Raw genomic sequence first — 26,383 nt, 5'->3', positions numbered from 1 at the left:
TAAAATCTAACTTTTGTTGACATATTATAAGAATGTCTAATCTGTAATTTGATGCCTTTTGGAGATGTTTCCATCTTTCCTTGGCTTCTTTATGCACATTAATACAAATTTTTAGCTGGGGTGCCCAAACTTTCAATCCCCACTGTATATATATATATATATATATATATATATATATTCTATTTTCTTTACTTCCCATCAAAATGGAGTTACTCCTTAAAGCTCAAACATTTCAGTAATTCTTGGGGAATTGGAGTGACTACCCAGGTCTCCCGCTCCAAGAGTCATCAAATGAAAGGGTAAGAAATATGATGCCCAAAGGCTACAAGAAAAATTAATTTTTTTGAATAAATGGATAATACTAATGAAACAATCCATTTTTTGAACTAACGTGGACACCTCCCAGGACAGAGAATACAAGAATCCAGAAATTTGAAATGCCAAGAAAATGTCAGAAATATTATTATGTAAATGGAAATCCTTACCTCATTAAAGTGATTGTAAAGGTAGTGTTTTTTTATTTTTAGAACAAATGTGTAATACTTATCTGCTCTGTGCTATGGTATGGCACAGAGCAGCCCTGGTTCTCCTATTCTGTGGGCACTCATGCACGCTAGATCCCAAGAAGGGCTCTGTGTGTCAATTGACACACACAGTGTGGCTTGGCATTGCCCTCTGCTCTCTCCTCACAGGCTTTGATTGACAGCAGCAGAAGCCAAAGGCTACCATTGCTGCCTCCATGTCCAGTGAGGAAAGCTAGAGAGGAGAGATCTACCGCTCTTGAGCACTGTGCAGGACTGAGATTGTGCTCAGGTAAGTATAATGGAGGGATGGGGAAAGGAGCTGAACACAGAAAGCTTTTTACCTTAATGCAGAGAATGCATTACGCTAAAAAAAAATCCTCTGCCTTTACAACCACTTTAACCACCTCCCATCCATCATATAAGGAAAGGACAGGTGGGCGGGTGGCGATTCTCTTGTTCTGGGAGGATGTCATATGATGTCCTCCCACACTAACTGCGCATGCGTGCCCTCAGGGGCGCACAGCGCAGTGACCGGTGCTTTCTTAATGCTGACAGTTCATGAGGAGAGGAGAGCCGGTAATCGGCATTCCTCAGAGGGAATTGTATCCCATCAGTGCCACCTGCCAGTGCCCATCAATGCCAACTGTAAGTGCCCATCAATGCCACATACCAGTGCCCATCAGTGCACATCAATGCCACATATCAGTGCCTACCAGTGCACATCAATGCCACATATCAGTGCCCTTCAGAGCTGCCTTTCAGTGCTGCCTATCAGTGCCAGTCAGTAACGCCTATTAATGCCAGTAAGTGTCACCTATAAGTGCCGCCAATCAGTGCCACCTATCAATGCCGGTCAGTGCTGCCTATCAGTGTCCATCTGTGCTGTCTATCAGTTCCCATCAGTGCTGCCTAACAGTTCCAATCAGTGCCGCTTAACAGTTCCAATCAGTACCACCTATCAGTGTCAGTCAGTGCCGCCTATCAGTGCCATATATTAATGCTGCCATTCAGTGCCCATCAGTGATGCTTGTCAATGCCCACAGGTGATGCCTACCAATGCCCATCAGTGCCACCTATCAGTGCCTCCTCATCAGTGTCACCTATCAGTGGCCATCAGTGCCGCCCATCACTGCAGCCTCATTGTGCACATCAGTGAAGGAGAAAAAATACTTATTTACAAAATTTTATAACAGAAACTAAGAAAAAACAAATTTTTTTCCAAAAATTTCAGTCTTTTTTAGTTTGTTTAGCAAAAAATAAAAAACCAGAGGTGATTAAATACCACCAAAAGAAAGCTCTATCTATCTCAAAAAAATTATACAAATTTAGTTTGGGTACAGTGTTGTATGATTGCGCAATTGTCATTCAAAGTGCGACAGCGCTGAAAGTTGAAAATTGGCCTGGGCAGGAAGGGGGTGACAGTGCCCGGTAGGCAAGTGGTTAAGTAACCATACGTATAACCTAAAGCAAGTGAATAATCCTTAAAATTGCTTCTCCTCTGTCCATGATTTTTTTCCATGATTCCCTAAGTCCTCTGAAACTATATATTACTGATTGTAGTAAGCATAAACAAAAATCAAATAAAGAATTAAGTTACACCCATACTCACAACCATAAAGCTTTATTTTTATTCATTTAATTAGAATATATATATATATATGCATATACAGTATATAGATTTACTAAGCAAGATTATTTTAGTTATGGCACAGAAACATTGTGTCAACACATTCATTGTCCTTTCTCATCTTGCCAAGACATCTAGCTTAATTGCCTTAGTCATCTGTTCAGCATGTCATATCATATTCTTATAATAGTGACCCCATGATAATTCTAAACAGGCTGTTTGTTAATTATAGATATAAAACAAATGCTTCTATTGCTGAAGCACATGAAAAGAGTGACCACTACAAGCATTAAAAAAAACATGAGTATTTAGGAAATAGTTTCTAAGGAAAATTATGTAAATGTGTTAAAATCATTAATTTCTGTAGTGCCATACAGGAAGTCAGGACTGTATGTTTACTTTTAAACATATGTCAGGTTAATTTATAAAAAAAAAAGTTGAAAGAAACTGATTCCTCTGTTTTGTGAATACATTTACTCATCACTAATTTAATAGGAATTATTTTGAAAATTTTAAATTACATTCTAATTGATCAAGAGCTCAGTATTTAAAGTCTTACTAAACCCACAACCGTAAAATCAGTCTGTATATGCAGTAAAGCATGTTTGTTACACTCACTGTGGAATCTAAGGGGTTAATGCTCTGCATTGTGTAAAAAGGCTGTTTGATCCTAACTTCTCTGATCCTCCCCTCTTCCAGTGTCTCCCTCTTATCTCCTGATAAGACAATCATGTGGAGTCACTGTGTGCATGCTCAGTTTGGTGTGTATGGCTAGACAGGTTTTTTTTTTTCTTGGGAGAGTGCATGTGATCAGCACAGGGCCAATCAGCACTGTCCAGACAGAGTTCAGGGGTCCTGCATCCTCCTACAACAGAATTAAAACTCCTACATGCTTTAACACGTGCTCTGCTGGCCACAGATAGCAGCCACAAGTGTGCTCTAACTGCTGATGGGAAAGGGTATTTAGCAGTTTATATTTACTAAAATAATTACACTTCCATGGTCTGTGTCCAGATATAGTGAATGAAGGGTCCTGGGTTTAGTAACACTTTAACTTCATCTGATGAACTGAAAATGTTATCATCATCAGACTAGAATAGTATATGTAAAATTCTACCAATAACATACAAATAGCTGCTGGAAGACTCAGGAAGGAGTTTGAAATGCACCTTTTATAGAAATCTGCCCAATTGTGTGGATATTGACTTTAGTTACCCAATCATGTGAAATTAAAATTCCAGTTTACTTTTTTTTATGGTTGGCAGGGCTGTAGACATTTTTTTTCCTGGGGGGAGGGGTGACAGCGCTCCTAAATTGCAAGAGTCACAGGAGATGGTGCCTCTTTTTTTTTTTTTTTTTAAACAATGGGCATGTGTACAAAATCAGAAGTCTCCTGCTATAGAAAGAGAAAATAAGGTGTGTGCAGTGCACTGTGGCAAATATTGGGTGTGGCTCTCATTGTACTGAATATTGGCCATGGTATAGGACCACACAGCTCAGGGGTCAGTAGAAAGTGAAGCAGAGGACAGATTGTGCCTAACAGTGGGAGGGGCTTAAAGGGTGATGATTAAACAGAATCTGTGACTAGTCGCAGTATACTTTGCATACTTATACCACAAAATATTTCTACTTATTATGCCACAAGTGACAATCTCAGGGATACATATAAACCTTAGAACAGAGCCCTCTTCCCTACATTGGGATCCCCAGAGACACCACCTCTACATGAGGTTCCTCAGAGCCCTGTCCCTACATTAGGGTCCTCAGAGCCCCCTTCCTTACATCAGGCTTCCCAGAGCCACCTCTTTATGTTAGGGTCCCTAGAACCCCGTTCCTTACAACAGGGTCACAAGAGCTCCCTTCCTTACATCAGGGTCGCCAGAGCCCTCCTCCTTATATCAGGGTTCCCAGAATCGCCTCCCCAACATTAAGGCAAGGTCTCCATAGGTTTTTTTTACCCTGCTTGCAGCAGAGTCCACTCTGTATTGTTCTCAATGCAGTTCACAGTCACAAGTGTAAGCTGGGAAGTGGGAAACTGGCAGCAGATGACGGAACGCCTGCCACCTCATTTGGGTGACTCCGTCAGAGAACTGCTTCTACGCCACTGGGACATAGGACTAAAGTATTATAGCTGGACATTTCACCTAAGTCTAGACAAAACTAGCTTAGTTGCCAAACTGGAACTACTTTATTGAACAGAAATCACAGATTAGGAAGATGTTACTATAATCAGCTCAAAATCTGATGCTGAGTGTCACAACACCCATATTGGGGTCTGGATGTCCCCTAGATTGGTACTACTGACTATAACTATGTCTGATGTGGATTTACAGGTTCTTAAGTCTAGCCAAATAATTCTAGAAGGTGTCTTTTCAATGTGTATTTTTATACTGATAGCTATAATTTTTGTATTCTATGGTAATTCAATATATTTTGTATAATGTCCAGGGTTTCAATTCACCAAATAAGCGCAAAACATCCTTTCTTCAATATAAGCGACTAGGGGCTAAAATTATTTTACTACAGGAAACACATTTTGCAGCCGCAAAACATCCAACATATTTTCATAAATCCCATAAGCAGGGGTATTATACCTTATATTCCTCTAACTGTAAAGGAGTAGCCATTTTTCTACATAATTCATTCCCCTTTGAGGTTCAACATGTGTATTGTGATCCGAACAGTAGGTTTATCATTCTTAAAGGCACCCTTTTGGGTCGTGAATTTACGATTGCTAATCTCTATGCACCAAATCCGGCACAAGCTTCCTTTTTTTCTAAATTCTTTGGTGTTCTGGATAGGTTTTTGTCCGCCCATCTATTGGTGGGTGGTGATTTTAACCTTGTAGCAAACCCTCTTTTGGACCGCAGCTCCTCTTCGAAATCTTCTCAGGCTTTCCCAAACTCCCTTACTAAAAAACTAGATGCCCTCCAATTGGTGGACACCTGGAGGGCGCATAATGCGTGAGCCAGGGATTTTTCATTTTATTCTCACCCACATGACTCTTATGCTAGATTAGACTATATCTATTGTACCCCTATTTTATTAGCTAATTCTAGGAAAGCTTGCATTCATTTGAGCCCCTGGTCGGATCACAATATTATAGCCTTATCTATCACGTTTATAGGGTTGGCACCTACCCCCTACTCTTGGAGACTTAATGACTCTATGTTTACTGATATTAACTCTCGCCAAAAGTTGGTTACTTCCATTCAGGAATATTTTCAGTCTAACTCTACTCCTTATATATCTCCAGCCACACTATGGGTAGCTCATAAGGCTGTCCTACGTGACCGCCTTATCTCTATGGCATCTTCCAGAAATAGAAAATGATGGCAGCAAATTACACAACTTACCCGAGAATTAGAAGCACATTATAGAAGTCATATTGCTAATCCATCTCTTCTTAATAAATAGTTATTATCTCAAAAGCGTTTAGAATTGAATACTCTGCTTTCTCAAAAGACTGAAAAAGCTCTCCGCTGGTCGAAGGCCTCATTCTTGTTGCAAAGCAACTCAGAATCCACTATGTTTGCAAGGAAATTGAATCACTCTCTACGCCCCCCACATATATATAAGTTGCACACTAACTCGGGCGCTATTTCATCTCTACCCGAAGAAGTTTTGGGTATTTTTGAAAGTTTTTATTCTAGCTTATTAGCTCCTCCACAGTCGAATTCTGTTCCACATCCGACTTATGGTTGGATCCTATACCCCTCCCTGCTCTCACACCCTCTCAGATAGCCTCTCTTAATGCCCCCTGTACTTTAGAGGAAATAACTTGTGCGATCAGCGCGCTAAAAAGTTCTACTGCACCGGGTCCTGACGGATTCACATCTAGTTATTATAAACATTTTACCTCTACGTTGGCTCCCTATTTGATAAGTTTATTTAATGATGTTTTGAGAGGTGGTAAGTTCCCTGAGGTGATGCTATTGGCTAATATGTCTTTAATACCCAAACCACAGAAAGACCACCATTTACCACAAAACTATAGACCAATCTCAGTAATGAATAATGATTTGAAAATATTTAGCCGTATTTTGGCAGACAGGTTGGCCCCTATTATCTCCTCTTTGGTCTCTCCGGACCAATTGGGTTTTATTCCAGACATATTTATTACTGATAACATTCGCCTCACACTAAATGTTATTCAAGATGCTAAGTTACATTCAAAAGAGGTTTTGTTGATTAGTCTGGACATAAACAAAGCCTTTGGCAGTGTTCTTTGGCCTTATTTGTTTTCCTTGCTACAGAAAATGGGCTTCAGTGATGAGTTTTTAGCTGGTATACACACCCTACACGACTCTCCTAAAACGAGAATAAGGCTTCCTGGCTGTAATTCTGATTTTTTTTACATTGGGTAGAGGTACCCGTCAGGGCTGTCCTCTTTCACCCCTTTTATTTGCGCTGGTGTTGGAATCTTTGGCAATTGCAATCAGATCACATTCGGATATTTCTGGCTACCCATTATTAGTTTCACATTTCAAAATATGCATGTATGCTGATGATGTTATGCTTTTCTTTACCAACCCATTAACTTCATTGCCTAATTTATGTGACATATTGAACGATTTTGCTATAGCATCAGGTCTTATTGTTAATTTTACCAAATCGGTGAATATGCCTGTTAATGTTCCTGATTCCCTAAGTGCATCTCTCCGTAGTTCGCTTCCATTTTGTTGGGTCACGGATCGGATTTCCTATTTGGGTATTAATCTCACTCCTAGATACTCGGATATGTTTGCTGCTAATTTTCCACGATGTGTATCACGTCTCTCTACTCTATTGAAGATTTGGCATGGTTACCCTATTTCCTTTCTGGGTAGAGTCACGGCAGTTAAAATGAATATTTTGCCTAAACTACTTTATCTTTTTAGAGCACTTCCAGTTCTGGTCTCAAAAAACATTTTTGGATCACTTTCAGCGGACTAGTAATAACTTTATCTGGGGTAATAAACATCCACGTTTTACTTCATCTGTTTTGTACCGCACACAATGGATGGGAGGTCTCGGCCTTCCCAATTTTTGGCTATATTATCTCTCAGCTCGTTTTACGCAAATATCACAATGGGCAACTGTTAACTATCAGATCCCGTGGAGGATCAAATTTGAATCTCAGGCTATACACCCATTTTATTTAGCGGGTATTTTGTGGTCCAAAATCTCCCCTCGATCTCTTACTTTTCATAACTCCATAGTGACCCATTCACTGACACTTTGGTCCAAATACAAATTTAAATTAAATCTGGTCTCTTCTGTTCCTCCAGGTGTTTCATTTTTTGGTGATCCTACTGTTATTGCAGCTTTTTCCTCCCCTCAAACGTTTCGTTGGTAGTATGATCAATCTTTTATTAGATTATCTGATTTTCAAAGAGGAGGATCTTATATTACTTTTGATATGCTGCGCGTGTTTTTTGATGTTCCTCTTCGTGAGTACCATTAATTCACATTTTGGTCTTGTACCCTCTTCTCCGATTTCATTTTTTGAACGTATCAGCCGTGACTCTCCTAGGGGTAAGGGTCTTATATCTGATCTTTATCACCAATTTTTGATCTGTCTTTCTCCTACTCCCCCTTTATATAGACAAAAATGGGAAGAGGATAGTGGTATCATTTTTTCAGATGAGGACTGGGATTCCATGGTGGAAAACATATGTAAGTGTTCTAGATCTCTTTCTGTTCGTGAGACTGCCCTTAAGGTTTTAACCAGATGGTATTATACCCCATCAAGACTACATGTATTGTTCCCACAAACATCCCCTTTATGTTTCCGGGGCTGTACTTTGATTCATATATTTTAGGATATCTTTGATTTGACGCAAGTTATCTCAGGTGGCTACCTCATTGGCGGGTATCCCTGTATGATTGTCTATACCAGGGGTCTGCAACCTTTAAGACATAAAGAGCCACTTGGACCCGTTTCCGAGAGGGAAAAAAAGACTGGGAGCCGCAAAACCATTGTAACATTTAAAACAAATCCGACACTGCATATATTGCAAAAAGCGCTCTGGTCATGAAGGGGGTTTAAGGGCCCAGTAAGCAAAGGGTTAATCAGGGCCACAGTGTATCGTCATAATCACAATCATAGCCTTAGGTCAGTGGTGGGCAACCTTTTTTTTCAACTGAGCCAAATCTCGCCAAAACCACGATTGAAATTTATTTTGAGAGCCACATTTTTAAAACTGAAAATACATCCCCTATATAGTAATTCATCCCCCATATAGTAATTCATCCCTCATATAGTAATTCATTCCCCATAGTAACTCATCCCCCATATAGTAATTCATCCCCCATATAGTAATTCATCCCCCATATAGTAACTCATCGCCCATATAGTAATTCATCCCATATAGTAATTCATCCCCATATAGTAATTCATCCCCCCTATAGTAATTCATCCCCCATAGTAATTCATCCCCATATAGTAATTCATCCCCCGTATAGTAATTCATCCCCCCTATAGTAATTCATCCCCCGTATAGTAATTCATCCCCCGTATAGTAATTCATCCCCCATAGTAATTCATCTCCCGTATAGTAATTCATCCCCCCTATAGTAATTCATCCCCGATATTAATCCATCCCCCATATTAAGTCCCCCCTGTGTCAATTCACTTACCTTTGCTCCGCGCGTTCCTCTCGCCGTGTTCCCGCGCCGTTCCGGTGTAGCATGAAAATCTGTCTCCTATGAGGATCTGTCCCCCTCGACGTATCTGCGCATGTGCCAGTTTCAGGCATTAGCAGCCGATCGGCGATCTCCGGCACATGCGCAGATACGTCGAGGGGGACAGATCCTCATAGGAGACAGATTTTCATGCTACACCGGTCTTCAGGGCGGACTGTGAGAGGAGCCTAGCGGGAGCCTAGCTCCGCGGGCCAGATTAAAAGGTCCGCCGGGCCGTAGCCGCAGCCAAGGTGAAAAAGAGCCGCATGCGGCTCTGGAGCCGCGGGTTGCCGACACCCGGTCTATACAGACCTGTTTATTGGAGGCTCATATCCCGGGGGTCTCTAATGCCATTATGAGATTGATACATACTATTTGTATTGACACTTTGTGGGCTATTGCCTCACATTGGAAGTCCAATACTGTACCCTTAACCTCTGTTTTGCAGAGTTGATGCTGTAATGCTCATGGAGCATATTCATTATACCTTACTGGATAAGATGCACTTATTTGATACAAAATGGGAATCATGGAAGGATTATAGACATTTATTGCATGATTATCAACATCCCAAGTGAAGGTTGACTGGCATATACTGTTGACAGATGTATCATTCAACCTACTTAATTGTCTACGTTTTTCATGTACTTGCAATCTACTCTTTTCTATTTCCTCTCTTTCTTATGTTAATATACTTTTCTGTATTGTACTTTTCAAAAGTGCCTTGTTTTTGCTGTAAGTATCACTTGAAACTGTACTGTTTTACAGACTACTTTTGCAAAATAAAACCATTTGTAAACAAAAAAATCTGATGCTGAGGACTCTTAGTGTAATCTGTTTATTAAGATGTAATGTATTTACAGTCTTTCTCCCATTGTGTTCCACCTAGGTATGCAATCCATTGTTAATTGAATTAATTGAGTCACCTATTGTTCGTCTGTTGGCAAGTCCTCTTGAAAGCTCCTGCATGATGAGATTACTCTGATGTAAGCTTCACATCGTTATCTAATCAGTGTGGGATGTTTATTATAATGTACAATATTTGTGGTTATTGTTCATGTTGGGATTGCTCCTATTTGTGAAGTGTATAAAAATCTATGATTTCTGTTCAATAAGTAGTTCCAGTTTGGCATCTAAGCTAGTCTTGTCTAGTCTTAGGTGAAATGTTCAGCTATAATATCTTGGTCCTGTGAACCCAGTGATGAGGAAGTGGTTTTCTGATTAAGTCACCCAATCGGGGTGACAGGTGTCCCATCACATTTGGTGGCAGTGGGATGCTTTCTGCAGTCTGGGGCATCCAAACCACCTCCGGGACCAAGTGTAGTGTGATATCAAAGAAGTGTTCCAGGAGCCAGTTGCCATGGAAGCAGAGTTCCAGTGACAAATGCAAGAAAATATTGCCCAGTATGGAGGGCTTGGTTCTGCCCAGGACATGCTGGAATTGAAAGATGCAATCTGCCAGAAGCTCTGGATAGAGGCTCTACAAGTGGAGCAAGACTAATATGAAAAGATTCTCCCTACATTCTTGGATATGTACCGGCTGCAGTTGGACTTGCATATACCATTCCTAAGAGAGGAATGGCTGAAGGAACTGTATAGGCTGGTCCACACAGAAATTGTGCTGGATGATGGGTAACTGGCGCTGCAATGGTTTGCTACCCAAGTGTGTCCAGGGCTGAAGAACAGAGATCCCATAGAAGGCTATGACTTCAGCGGCCTGGGATTGATATTTGAGATGCTTCAGGAGGATCCACATTTTGGTAGTGCAGTAGAGTGGAGATGGGAGGACATCAAAGATTTTAGGTAGTTGGAACTTCCCAGTGAGCTCAGATTTAGAAGTGACTTGGACATTATAGTCACACAAGAAGGGGAGCTGGAACAAGCATATAAAAAACTGTTCGACGAAGCTCAACAATATTCCCCCGCACCCATTGATCTTATGGATTACAAATTACCCATCAAAGTGCTGGCACTGGGCCCAACTGTTGCCAGACCGTGCCCCGAATTTTCAGCTCTAGAGACTGGGGATTTAATACTATTCTGCTGAGGAGGAATCACCTAGTGAGCCTCCAGAAGAAGAGCTGGCATCAAAGCAGAGCGCTGCTGACCTCTGCCTACAACAATTGGTGGCTCTGGAGGATTTGTGCAAGCCCACTGAATTTTCATTTTGTTTCCCAGCAAAGGAGCTGGCATCAGGGCAGAGCACTGCTGGCCTCTTTTCAGCACTAACAGCACTTCTGGAGCTCCAGGGAGCCAGAGCAGGCAGCCCTTCTTCCCAGAAGCAGGCCAATACAGGGCAACTCCTAATCCCATCTGAAGAGCTGGCAACAGAACAGAGGGTCCAAAACCTCTGCCACACACTCACAGAAGTTCCGGGGCCCAGGAATAGGAGGTGGTTATCCTTCCTCTGCAACAGTCAGCCAGAGTAGAAGAAACCGCCTTCCCTCCTCAGCAAGGATTTGTCTAACTTGGAGACAGTACCAGAGGAATGTCATCCTAGCAGCTAGATGAGGGTACGGGAGATGGAGCAACCAGCTCATCTCACCAGCAGCAGTACCACAGTCAGGGGGAGGTGGTCATCCTCCCTCTCCAGCAGCAGATCCAAAGTGCAGGAGGGGAGGTGATCATCCTCCCTCCCCAGTAGCAGTTCAGGGACTCTTGAGCAAAGTAAGTAATCCTCATTCCAAAGTGGGAGTCCAGGAGTTGGAGCAGCTAGCTCATCTCCCCAGTGACAGTTCAAAGACCAGGGAGGGAAGGAAGTCATCCTCCCTCCCCCATGGCAGATTCACAGTCCAGGAAGGGAGGTGGTCATCCTCCCTCCCCAGCAGGCAGCCAGAGTGGAGGATTTGGGATCCCCAGCTGGAGCTCTAGCAACAGGGCAGAGCGCAGCTGGCCTCTGCTCAGCACCCACTGTGTTTTCATGGCTCCAGGAAGTTGGGGCAGTCAGCCCATCCCCCCAGCAGCAGGCCATGCCCTGGAATGGTAAAGCCCTCCAAGCTGAAGCACAGGCAACAAAGCAGAGTGCCACTGGCCTCTGTCCAGCACCTACCATGTCTTCACAGCTCCAGGGAGTAAGGGCAGTTGGCCGCTCTCCCCAAAGGCATAACAAGCCCTGGAATGGTAAAAAAACCCCAGCTGACATGCCGGCAACAGGGTAGAACACTACTGGCTGGACACAGGGTTCACAATCTCTGCCCCCCACCTGCCGATGACAAATCTTCCCTGTGGCCAAGAATGGAGAATGTGTGGACCAACTATGTGGATTCACTCTGCCCGACTAATGCATGTCCAGACCAGGTGGAGGTCTGAGACCTGGCTAGTCAATTTGAGGGGTCAGAAATGTGACATACTCAACCGGGACAAAGACTTTTGGAGGGGACTAGAGGCTAACCTTCTACCCACTGATTATGGCCCATGGAGGAGATCAGGGATTTTGTGTGCTTCATCCAGTCAGAGCATGGAAAAGAGCTCAGGTCAGCCTCTGATCACATGGAGAGAGAATATTAGTCTCTAATGATGGATAACAACATGATGAATGCTGAGAACGAGGCTTGGATTAATTCTCTGAATACTGACAATAAATCTTCCCTTCTGGAGTGGATCAAGTTTTGTCTTATGATGGACAGAATATACAAGTGAAAGCAAACACCTGATAGACAGCATGTGTAGTAGACCTTGTATATACAGGGTTGAGCTTGTTGCCGGACTGTCTGGGGTAGGCTTTCTAATTAATCAAATCATTGTCTAGGTGCTTGGCTGTTGATTAGATAAATGTTAATTAGATGACTGTGAGCTGTTGGCTGTACTGTTTACTGTTTACATTGTTTAAGATAATGTGATCAAGCTCTTACCTAATCCATGTTGGATGTTTATTCCAATGTGTAATATTTGTTTTATTGTTCATGTGGGGACTGCCTATATTTAAAAAGGTATATAAAAACCTGTGTTCCTGTTCAATAAAGTAGTTCCAGTTTGGCATCTAAGCTAGTCTTGTCTAGTCTTGAGTGCAATGCCCAGCTTAAATACCTTGGTCCTAGGTCCCAGTAATGAGGAAGCAGTTCTCTGATGGAAATACCCAATCAGGGTGACAGGTCTGTAGGAGGAAGTTCCATCCTCCTTCTCTGTAGCTGGGGGTGGAGCAAGCACTTGGGAACTGGACACTGGGCAGTCCTAGCAACCAACCACATGTGTGAAGTAATCATAAGCTTAAAAACCGTGGTTAACAATAGTTAACGGTGGTAACCCGGGTGAAGAGCCGTCATCTGACGGGATCTGACGTCATCACGGCCACGCCACCGCTACGTTCCAGCGTGCGTTCCATCCGGCTCTGAGGGAGGACGTGCATGCCGGCCGGCCGGCCTCACCGCTGTTTCCCTCCAGCCACCACGCTGTTCCAGCCGAGAGCTGACCTCCCTACCTCGCAGTAAGATGACGGCTCTTCACCCGGGTTACCACCCCACTGTTAACTATTGTTAACCACGGTTTTTAAGCTTATGATTACTTCACATATGTGAGTGTTTCTACATTTAGACTTGAATAAAAAGACTTATTGCACTTAGAGGCGCTTCTCTCCTTTTTCTCATCTACAGAAGTTGCTACAGCTTATTTGGAAGCCTTGCCCTCAGTGCCAAACAGAATCCTACGCTCTTCATACAGTAGCCACTAATACCACGATCACCTCAAGCTACCATTTCCAACTTTGCAGTGTTTGCGCTGTTACAACCCTTCCTCATTTTTTCTGAGTCCTAGCAACCAACTACTACAACTGATAGAGGCAGATGGGAGGTGGCATTGCAGCATAAATCAGGAGTGCACTTTGCACAGAGTGCAGGGTTCAGGAGTGCACTATGCAGTTAGTGCAGAGTTCAGGAGAATATTATTTACAGAATCCATATATCTGGAATGTGCTGCATACAAAGTGCAGGGTTCAAGAATGCATATCTCACAGGCCAGTTAACAACCATACACCCTTCCAGTCGGGGGTGGACTGACCATTTGGAAATTCGGGCGCTGCCCGAGGGCCCGGGGTCAGTAGGGGACCCCATGAGATGCCGCTGGTACCTTTTTCATAGGCTTTTTTGAGTTTGGGCAAGGACACAGGGGCCCCATGATCCCCTTTTGCCCGGGGGCCCCATGAGTTGTCAGTCTGCCCCTGCTTCCAGTACAAAGCTCACATTCCACCACAAAATCCTCTCTTCCCCACCAATGGCATTTCAGAGAGAAGAGCTGCTGCAGAAGAGCAGCTACAACTTACGGTAAGAGTGCAATCTTAAGTGGGGAGGGGGGCATTAGTGCTAAGATGGTGAAAAAGTACTAAGTGGAAGAGGGTTGTGGGAAATTGGGGAAGAGGTGAAACACTGGTGCTAAGTGGGGGAAATTGGTGCTGAGTGTGGGGAGAGAAGAGAAATGTTTGCTAATTGTGGGGGAGGGGGCATTGGTGCTATGCAGGGGGATAGGGGAAGACATTGGGGATAGGTGTGTGTGTGTGTGTGTGTGGGGGGGGGGATTAGTGCTAAGTGGTGCTAAGTGAGGAAGTAGGGGGTCATTGGTGCTAAGTGGGGGGAGAGGGGGAAATTGGGGGAGCATGTGGAGAGAGTGGAGCCATTGGTGCTAAGTGGTGGGAGGAACATTAGGAATAGTGGGAGGGGGAAATTGGTGCTAAGTGTGGGGAGACAAGGGACCTTGGTGCTCAGTGAAGGGCGGGGGGCATTGGTGCTACATGGGGGGGGGCAGTAGGGATAAGTATCGAGAGAGGGGAGCATCGGTACTAAGTTGGGGAGGGTGGCATTGTTGCTAAGTGGAGAAAGCGGGGACATTGGAGTTAAGTGTAGAGAGAGTGGAACCATTAGTGCTAAGTAGGGGAAGGAGAGCATTGTTGCAGAGTGGGGTGGGGGGGGGGGGGTTGGAGCTCAGTGAGTGCAGGGAGGCATTGGTGCTTAGTGGTGGGAAGGGAGGTATTGGTGATAAGCAGGGGGTGGTGATGCTCTATGTACAGTCAGGTCCATAAATATTGGGACATCGACACAATTCTAACATTTTTGGCTCTATACACCATTACAATGGATTTGAAATGAAAAGAACAAGATGTGCTTTAACTGCAGAGTGTCAGCTTTAATTTGAGGGTATTTACATCCAAATCAGGTGAACGGTGTAGGAATTACAATAGTTTGCATATGTGCCTCCCACTTATTAAAGAACCAAAAGTAATGGGACAATTGGCTTCTCAGCTGTTCCATGGCCAGGTGTGTGTTAATCCCTGTTGCTGTCAACTCTCAAGATGAGATCCAAAGAGCTTTCACTATCAGTGAAGCAAGCCATCATTAGGCTGAAAAAACAAACAAACCCATCAGAGAGATAGCAAAAACATTAGGAGTGGCCAAAACAACTGTTTCGAACATTCTTAAAAAGAAGGAACGCACCGGTGAGCTCAGCAACACCAAAAGACCCGGAAGACCACGGAAAACAAATGTGGTGGATGACCGAAGAATTCTTTCCCTGGTGAAGAAAACACCCTTCACAACAGTTGGCCAGATCAAGAACACTCTCCAGGAGGTAGGTATATGTGTGTCAAAGTCAACAATCAAGAGAAGACTTCACCAGAGTGAATACAGAGGGTTCACCACAAGATGTAAACCATTAGTGAGCCTCAAAAACAGGAAGGCCAGATTAGAGTTTGCCAAACGACATCTAAAAAAGCCTTCACAGTTCTGGAACAACATCCTATGGACAGATGAGACCAAGATCAACTTGTACCAGAGTGATGGGAAGAGAAGAGTATGGAGAAGGAAAGGAACTGCTCATGATCCTAAGCATACCACCTCATCAGTGAAGCATGGTGGTGGTAGTGTCATGGCGTGGGCATGTATGGCTGCCAATGGAACTGGTTCTCTTGTATTTATTGATGATGTGACTGCTGACAAAAGCAGCCGGATGAATTCTGAAGTGTTTCGGGAATATTATCTGCTCATATTCATCCAAATGCTTCAGAACTCATTGGACGCCGCTTCACAGTGCAGATGGACAATGACCCAAAGCATACTGCAAAAGCAACCAAAGAGTTTTTTAAGGCAAAGAAGTGGAATGTTCTGCAATGGCCAAGTCAATCACCTGACCTGAATCCGATTGAGCATGCATTTCACTTGCTGAAGACAAAACTGAAGGGAAAATGCCCCAAGAACAAGCAGGAACTGAAGACAGTTGCAGTAGAGGCCTGGCAGAGCATCACCAGGGATGAAACCCAGCGTCTGGTGATGTCTATGCGTTCCACACTTCAGGCTGTAATTGACTGCAAAGGATTTGCAACCAAGTATTAAAATGTGAAAGTTTGATTTATGATTATTATTCTGTCCCATTACTTTTGGTCCCTTAATAAGTGGGAGGCACATATGCAAACTGTTGTTATTCCTACACCGTTCACCTGCTTTGGATGTAAATACCCTCAAATTTAAGCTGACAGTCTGCAGTTAAAGCACATCTTGTTTGTTTCATTTCAAATCCATTGTGGTGGTGTATAGAGCCAAAAATGTTAGAATTGTGTCGATGTCCCAAAATTTATGGACCTGACTGTATGTGTGCAGTGTACACTGTGTGAGTGTAGTGTGCTCTCTGTGACTGTACTGTGCATGCTGAGTGTCACATACCATGCTGCACTTTGGTGTCCCCAGAGTACTTGATCAGGTTGGGAAGATCCTGGAGATGTCCATTACAGGCAAGGTACAGCACTACACCTGTCTCTGGAGTAGCAGGGCAGCAGAGCTCTGAGCACCATGCTGAGTGGACTGGAAGCAGCTCAGTGTCCTGGCTGGGACCAACAACCAATAGGAAGCCAGGGAAGTGTGTGCTGACTTTGCACTGCCTGAGATGACCAGTGGTAGCAGAGTGCAGGACAAGAGCAGGATGTAATAGGACTCATAAGTCAACTGTGAGTGTAGTTGCTCAGAACAGCAACCACACTGAAGGATATACCACTATCCTACTCTATCCTCCCTACTGTCATGTGCAGAGCAGGGAGGGTTTTGCGTGCCACTGGGAGAGTTCTGCCACTCATAAATACAGAAACGGGGCTTCTCTGTTTATAAGTGATGGTAATGAGCAGCAGAGGGAGAGGACAGTGCAAGAGGTTTCAGCTGAAAAAAAAAGCCCTGCACATGCCTCTCCATGGCACCGTCTCGGTGCACTATTGTCAAGCTCTGCAGAGGCACTTGGCACATGGACAGGATGCTCTGGGGAGGTTTAACCCCCCCCCCCACACTTATCAATGCCCCTGATGATTGGATAGTTGAAGTGAATATTTGCACAATTTATTGTGTGAAGATTCCCACATTCTTTAGTAACTCAGCCCAACTATCCTAGTCGTGAAGGATGAAACCATTTGACGTATTTATATGACATTATATCCTTTTTGCCATCTTCTAAGTGTTGTATTGTATATATAGATAAAAATAGCAAAGAGGGGCTGATTTAGTTAAAGTTGAAAATAACAAGTACATATTGGCAGTAGTTTCAGGCAACAACCGGTCAGGCTAACTAACAGATTGGTTACAACCACAAAGCACAGCCAATAAATAGTCATTTTCAAAGCTAGAAATAAGATGTTACATCTATTTCATTGTTTAATAATTCACATCAGGTGAACCATATTAGTAATAATACAGAGAGACGCTAGAAGCTGCTGCAGTGCTTCAAGATCCATTGAAGAAAAGCTGAAGACATCCCAAGTCTTGATATTACCACTGGTGCTAACATCCCAAAATATACAGAATATGAAAATATGCAAACAACCATAGAATAAAAGTTCTTAGCAATTTGTATAGTAAATGCGTTAAAAAATGAATAAAAGCAATGCAGGCTGAACAATTGCCAACAATGCTTATACTCCCCTGAACATAAGTAAACAGATGTACATATTCAAATCATCAGTGTTTTGTTGCCATTACCCAATGTGCTTTGAGTGTATTCCTATGCTTGGTCAGGCCCAACAAGGGAAAAGAGGTAAAGGTGCACGCAGAGACCCCAAGGCAACAGAAATACTTAACCCCTTCCTGCCGATGTCTCCCAGCCCTTTTTAAAGCTTCTAGATGCTGGGACATGGGCATTCGGGTCATGTAACCTCTGTGATTGGATGTCACAGCTGTCACATGATCGCAAAGCTGCTGAACTCAAGTATGCATCAGTAGCTTATCGATCCTCTCCGGCTACCAAGCTGGAAACCTGTAGGGAGCATGTTCTTATCATGGTAAGTTGCCTGCATATATGTGGCTGCTTAGTTAAGGCCCACCCTTATATCCGTATGGCCATTGTAAAGGTGTTAAACACCATAGGAAGGATATCCATCCCTGTGCATGGCCAAGCACACCAATTCAACAGGGAAAGGAATGCATTAACAAAACCTTGAAAAAAAATATTTTTTTAATTATTTATTTATTACAGGTACTTATATAGCGTTGTCAATTTCTGCCACACTTTACATATTTTGTACATTAACATCAGTCCCTAACCCTCAAGGGGCGTACAATCTAAGGTCCCTAACTCACATTCATACATACACATACTAAGGCCAATTTAGACAGGAGCCAATTAACCTACTAGCATGTCTTTGGAATGTGGGAGGAAACCGGAGTATCCGGAAGAAACTCACGCAGGTATAGGGATTAAAAAAAAATAAAATAAAAACCATAAAAATAAATATAGATTTCAATAATAATTTAAAACAAATAGATACAGTGTTATGTTTATGGATTCAGAATACCTCCCTTTTTTCCTATTACCATCTCTCTCTAATTTAAAAATGACATCTATCACAGTATATTTTATCTGAGATACAGTAAATAAAGTGTCTTGCTTATCCCTAATAGCATATTTGTGTTGGGCACCTCTTTATATGCTGTGTGATGTCACCCACATAACAGAAGCCACATGGGTACTTTATTACATACTGTAGATGGTGAATAAACTCAAGCAAGTATAATATTTTTTTATTCTAATGGGATAACCCTGATGAGGGCCTTCACTTATATTGAAGAACATATACAAAAGAGACAAGGATAAATACCATGGATCTAAGAATGCAGTGAGAAGTTGTAAAGACAATTTAACATCTTCTGCATTGATCAACTGATAATGTAAATCACTCAACACATTTAAAGGGTTGAAGAGTAAAATAAATAAACTCTCAAATCTTAGGATAATTCTTGAGAAGAATATGCCAATGACATTTTAAACAGGTAAATATTGGCAGATAATGTATAATAATGGAACACAAACAGCTAGCTTAATTATTACTTGTGTCATTTGACTGTTTTTTAACAATTTCATATTCCTTCTCTATATCCTGCCCTTCATATATCCTCCTTCACCAACACATCTTTACCATGCAGGAATCTCTATAAAGTTAGTTTATGGGGACAGACCTAAAAAATAATGGAGGGTGAAAACTAGTCTATTCCAACAGTTGGTTGCAAGCTTTAGGCTTTACAAAGAGCTCACTCAAAAGACAACAAATTTTAATATATATTCCTGTATTTGAAAATAGTATCAATTCTGATCATATGTTTTATAAAATTATAGGTTGGGAACAACATGAATTAAGAATTCATGGGATAACTACAATGATTCTAAACCTCTTTGCCAGACAACAAACACATTGTCTTTAAATCTCATCCAAGGATAGAAATGTTTTTGTAATAAAGAGTTATTATCTTGTTCCTCAACCCACATTACAAAGACATTAGCATAAGGAGGTGTTGCATGGGAAACCTCACAACTGCAAATAATCATTAAAAACATAAAGTAGTTGTTTTGAAAGCTGATTTATGGTAAATCTATGCTAAATTGTTTTGGCTGCAACTCACAAAAAATCCCTAACTCATGATCAATTGATTTAATTTTAACATTGATTTTTAATGTAATAACAAAAGAGACTTCATAATATAAAGTATAAACTGTATATACAGTATATATACACAAAAGTATAAGATATGTATAATCTAAATGATCATCTGGCAATCATTGTACTTGGAAGGTGAACGCTCTGTGATAAAGTGTAGTACAATGTCATGATGAAGCACAATCTCAACTTCTTTAGGACACTGGTGAAATGAAACTGAACAACATGTATATCCTAAAACTTCCCATCATTAACACCTGCATGTGATGGCATCTTCAAGTGCACATGTCAAAAGTTAAAATCAAATTAGAAAGCACAAAGGAACATCATAAAAGAAGTAAGCGGGCATAAGTGAAATCAAAGTACAGGTGACAAATGACGGAGACCATAAAAATGTATGACAAAGCATCATGCAGAATAGGTAAGACGGCCACCCAAGCTGAATCAGGACTAAAATAGGAATAATGGTGGACAGTTAAATGTACGGGAGAAATTGTAGAGGAGGTACTGCATAGCAGTCTGCAGCACTGGAGATGCTGAGCAAGGGGGTAAACCCATATATAGACATAAGCCCAGTATAAAAATCACCAAATAAATGTTCAAGACATGAAAGGGAACAGAACTGTGATACAGTAAAAACAGTAAGCAATTTGAGATCAGAACAGGGAGGCACAGAAGGTACCAACATCCATAAAAGAGTTGACCCCTAGGCAGCAGAAACATATACAGTATGTAAGTAATCAGGAGAGAAATCTCCACAGACCTGTTACAACATGCTATGTCCCCCAAAACTGATTTTTCCTCTACACAGCTCTCACATCAAAACCGGAGATAGTGGTCACACGGAAGATGGCAGGAAGATGGCAATGAACTTCTGACACTCCCAGAAGTGACTGTTTACTAGCAGAATTTGAGGGACCATTATTAAGGAATTGTTAGGGTCTGGATATGAATATGGGACCTCTGCAGTGTCTGGATGTTGATGTTCTCGCTGTGCCACCTAAGATGCTAGACAGCTCCCTGCCTGATACCTTGGGCAGCCTCGTCTTGTATGTTGTTTCTGGTAAACCTTGAGCTCTTGTCTCTCTTGCTCCTTTATACCTGCAGCTGTTCTTATCTTCACTACCACTCATAGTCAGCCTTGGCTTGTTCATCAACTACGCTTCTGTCTGATCTCATCCAACTAATACTCTTTACAGACCCTTGTCTTGTTCATTGACTGTGTTTGTGATTGTTTCTTATTTGCTTTATCTGCTACCTGACTCCCACTTGCTCTCTTTCTGCTGGGGCAGTCCTGAGGGCTGCGAGCTCCCATCAGAACTCAGCAAAATCCATCTCCACTATAGGAGTTGTGGTGGAAACCGGCTAGAGCATAAACCCTGTGCCTTGGGTAACCCTGCATTGTCTGTTAGGAGATCTGTTTCACAAATCTTTCAACAGCTACATCTACTGGCCTCTGAACCAGACTCCAGACCATGACAAGAATTGCTTTTTTGTACAGGTGGCAGGAGGGGTATATAAGGTGTTTCCTCTGTTCTCTAATTGATACTGCTTGCCTGGAAATATTAAATATAGCAGCATGGTTGCTTGTCATGTTAGTCTTACTATTACTTTTAGCAACCCAATAATTAAATATGGACACTTAAGCCCTCATGCATTGGTATGTTAGACAATAATAATTAAGATTTTGCTTTTTTATTTTTTTATTAATATTATACAGGATTTATATAGAGCCAATAGTTTGGTCAGCGGTGTTACACATTTTTTGCTTTTTACATTTATCTATTTTTATAACTATATAATTGATTATGGATACAGCTATGAGGAAAGATTAGAGGAGCTGAATTTATTCTTCCCTTGTGTCAATTTATTGGAGTTTTTTTTGTTTTTTTGTCTTATGGTATTCTAGTTTCAAAAGCTCAGGCAGGGGTCTATGTGTAATAGGGAGTTCATCATTTAGGGATGTCAACTGCTTTTGTGGCAACCATAATACGTATCAGTTGAGAACTTGTTGAATGGAAGGAATTAATCAATGTAGAATTTTTAAGATGTTATCTTGTGTACATTTTCAGCTTGTTGAATATAGATGTTAAAACGCATTAGAATAAACAAGCTAGTTATCCAGTGATTTACATAGCGCTGGAGGCTCCCTCATTCATTGTTATTTTGCAGTAGGCAATAAAATGTAAATGTGTTGCTTTTTAAAAGGTGGGAGTGAATACTCAATTGATTAATGATTTCTTTTGTATTATAACCCTCTGACTGGCTTTGAAATGTGTCAGTGTGAGAGGCTTTCTTTTTACCACTATCCTTATCTCCTGGGATAGTAAGCACCCAATAATGAACTGGTCTCCATCTAGAAATAGCAGTTCTGACCTTGTCCTCTTGAAATGCATGGGACAGTGAAGTACTTATTTAAGCCCTTGATTAATTTTATTGTTACTTATATGTACTTATATATTGAAAACGTTTGTGAAGAATACTATGGATCTTGTACATTTCCATTGAAACCTATGCCTGTAAATTCCAGGCCTTGTGTAATTCTTAGTACCTGGATATGTTTGAATGTATAAATATTTTTTACGACATTTATTGGTAGTATTTATAACAATGATTTTCAAATGTTTTATATATATTTACTAAGGAGATTAGAGACACTTTTCTTCTGGGTGATTAGTACTCTCTGTATTGAAAAGTGTGCCCTGTAGTGACATAGTGACCAGTGGCAAGAACCCATAGTGTACAGCAGAGGACCAGAGATCTTATACACCCAGATGTCAGATTTTGAATATTATCTTGGTGGATTTACTCTGCAAAAGAGCCAAGATTTGAGGAACAAGCAAAGGATAGGTAAGTAAAAATAGTTTTTTTGCGCGTTTTTTTAATTGTGTCGGTGACAGAATTACTTGAACTCCTTTGCTGTAGTAGCCATAAGGGTTTCAGCAGAGGAGAATCACACGCAGCACACATGTATGTAACCATTATGACAGCTTCATTTCCTTAGACTAGAAGTGCAGGATCACTTCACTGTTGATTTAGAACAGTGTATGGCCTGAATTCTCTGCTAATCTATGAATGGCTTTGTTCACATGCAAGTGAGGAGATCATTGAATATGTCTCTAATGTTTAACCACTTCAATGCCGGGCATGTATACCCCCTTCCTGCTCAGGCCAATTTTCAACTTTCACATTTTGAATGATAATTGCGCTGTCATGCAGTACTCAAACTAATTTTTATTTAATCACCACTGGGGTTTTTATTTCTTTTGCTAAATTGCCAAAAACATCCTGAAAATGTTGAAAGAAAAACAAGTTATTCTTTATTTCTGTTATAAAATTTTGCAAATAAAAAATTGTTCTTAATAAATTTAGGCCAAGATGAATTCTGCTGCTTTTTTTGGTGAAAATAACCCAAATCAGTATTTATTATTTAAACTGTAGGAAAGTTATAGAGTTCACAAACTATGGTATATATCTGAAAATCAATCAATCCTGACGTATTGCTGGCCAATCTAATTTCTTGAGGTCCCAAAATATCAGGACAGTACAGATATCCCACAAATGACCCCTAAAACGCAAGGTTTTTTACGTAATTTTTTGTCAGAATTTTTTGGAAAATTAAGAAAATAATAAAAACAAATTTCAGAATCTTGTTTTTTACATACTGTTACCAGTGCCTCATCCTATAACTGGTGTTGCGGTGATCAGGGACTGGTGACAGTATAAAAAAAAACAATTTTTTTTTGTTTTTTTAATTATTATTTTTATTACTTTTTTCTTTTTTTAAGATTTTTTTTTCATAAGACACTATGACCAGAGTAGAATAATGTTACCATAGTAACATTGTACTACTTTGGGGACGTGATCAGTATTTGTTTTACACATTATGATTGCTTATAGCAAATAATTTCTTTGCTATAAGCAAGCATTTAACTGAATGAAATTGATTCATGCAGGTTTTGTTTGTTGTGATTAGCTGTGATTGGCCACGGCTAATCACATGACACAGATGGGCTGTGATTGGCCCAGCCTTTAAATATTATAACTGTGACCAAACACAACTAGTGACCCAATTGTATACAATGGATGGCATGAAAGGAAGCCATCCATTGTTTACAATTGTCATGTGACCTGCTGTGATTGAACGGTACCCAGATCTGTCATCGGCTGTGTCTGAGGTACACAGCCAGGGACAGATCTTGCCACAGCATGGCCCCATGGCACGCGTGAATCGCGATCTGGGAAGGATATCATATTACGCCTACTTGAATCGATGAGAGTCCTGCTCGGCCATCATTCTATTATTGGCCGGGCAGCAACAGGTTAATGATCTCATTAATTTTCTGCTTGAACCTGGAGGTACTTAGTACTGAGTGTTATGATGCTCACTGTTGTGTCAGGAAGCAGCAGAGGAATAGATCAGAGCCTTTGTGACCACAATCTCTTCAGCCTAAAGGGAAGACATCAGGGGTCTGTTTGGACCCCTGATATTTTCAAAGAGTTCCTGTCACAACTGGCATAAACTGCATACTGTCACCAGAGGGTTTTCACCCTTTTCTGATAGTACTTACCCCTTTATGCCAGAGTAACTCATATGTGCAGCAGCAAAAAGCTGGGCTATAATGCCTACATGTCGTACATATGTGTCAGGCAATTTTTTTGTGCTGGGAGCTCCCTGTGCATGCCCACTGCAAAGACAGAGCTGCACAAATTGGCTCTTAGTCCCGAGAATACATTGGTAGCCATCAGGACTGGCTTACAATCATGTGACCACTGTAACAGCCAATCACAATGGTCACATGATCCCCATTGCTTTCACCCCCCCCGGGCGTTAATAACTTTTAAAGAAGGTGCTAGGGCAACCGGCTAGGGGTTAAAATGCACCTATGCCCAGACTACGGACATTAAAGTGTTTACATATTCCTAACTGACCTCTCTTGCTGCTTTTACTGTACTCAAAGATCACAACAAACACTCTAAATCCAGGTTTCAGTCAGTTTCAGACAGTTTAGACATACTGTATCTTCTGCATTTCCATTAGAGGGCTGGCAGGCTAACAAGATTCTTCTATTTATAGAAAATAGAGATGAGATGTATGCTCTTCTTCTGTGAGATTTGAAGACAAATTTCTCCACATTGCCTATAGCAGTGGTGGGCAACCTTTTTTTTCAACTGAGCCAAATCTCGCCAAAACCACGATTGAAATTTATTTTGAGCCACATTTTTAAAACTGAAAATACATCCCCCATATAGTAATTCATCCCCCATAGTAATTCATCCCCCATATAGTAATTCATCCCCCATAGTAATTCATCCCCCATATAGTAATTCATCCCCCATAGTAATTCATCCCCCATATAGTAATTCATCCCCCATATAGTAATTCATCCCCCATAGTAATTCATCCCCCATATAGTAATTCATCCCCCATAGTAATTCATCCCCCATATAGTAATTCATCCCCCATATAGTAATTCATCCCCCATAGTAATTCATCCCCCATATAGTAATTCATCCCCCATAGTAATTAATCCACCATATAGTAATTCATCCCCCATAGTAATTCATCCCCCATATAGTAATTCATCCCCCATAGTAATTAATCCCCCATATAGTAATTCATCCCCCATAGTAATTCATCCCCCATATAGTAATTCATCCCCCCTATAGTAATTCATCCCCCATAGTAATTCATCCCCCCTATAGTAATTCATCCCCCATAGTAATTCATCCCCCCTATAGTAATTCATCCCCCCTATAGTAATTCATTCCCCATATTGTGTCAATTCACTTACCTTTGCTCCGCACGTTCCTCTTGCCGTGTTCCCACGCCGTTCCGGTCTTCAGGGCGGACTGTGAGAGGAGAGGAGTTCGTCACGCTGCCCCGCCTACATCCTGACAGCCAATGTTTGCCACGCTCCAATGTTGGTATAGAGGGAAGCCACATTAGCTGTACCTAAAAGGTTTGGTCATCAATTGAGATATTCTTTAACTCATTAAGGATTTGTTTGGTATCTTTTAAAAAGGCAGGAGTGTCAGCTACTAGTGTTTGTAGAAATACATCTATATTCCCCTATCCTAGATGTCAAATATCCTATTCCACTTATTGGTCTTCTGGGGGATCTAAAGAAAATAGATACTTGGAATTTTAGGCGTTTTAGGAATTAAATATTAAAATTACTTTTGTATTCAAAATCCCTGCATTAAATCCACTTTTAACTATCTGATTGAGTTATTTTTTATATACCTTAGTAGCATCTTAAGTTAATGGGATATAAGTAGAACTATCATGGAGGATATCTTGCATCTTTTCTATATATTTAGTTTTGTACATCAAGACTATCCCTCCCCCTTTGTCTGCCGGCCTAATTATTAAATCTCGTCTATCCAAAAGTTTCTTTTTACCAACATAACTCTCTCTATCTCCTCTAGCCTTCTTAATATTAATTTTCTCTAGATCTTGGATGATCAAATCTTTGAATACATTAAAATGATAATTCCCATTGCTGGAGGGATTAAACAAAGAAGCATTCCTTAAAATAGTGTGTTGGTAAATTTGGTGTCTGTTGTTCAAGCCAATAGGATTTAGTTCTATTAGTTCTTAGCCAGTTAGTTCTTAAAAGGAGCACTGCACAGAACAATTGATGAAGCTGTGGAGTTTAAAATCCAGGATTCCCTTAA

This window comes from Staurois parvus, unplaced genomic scaffold (genome assembly GCF_062004578.1).
Source record: "Staurois parvus isolate SC_StPar_1 unplaced genomic scaffold, SC_StPar_1.0 ptg000243l, whole genome shotgun sequence".
NCBI classification, from domain to species: domain Eukaryota; kingdom Metazoa; phylum Chordata; class Amphibia; order Anura; family Ranidae; genus Staurois; species Staurois parvus.
Note: the sequence above shows the minus strand (reverse complement) of the source record.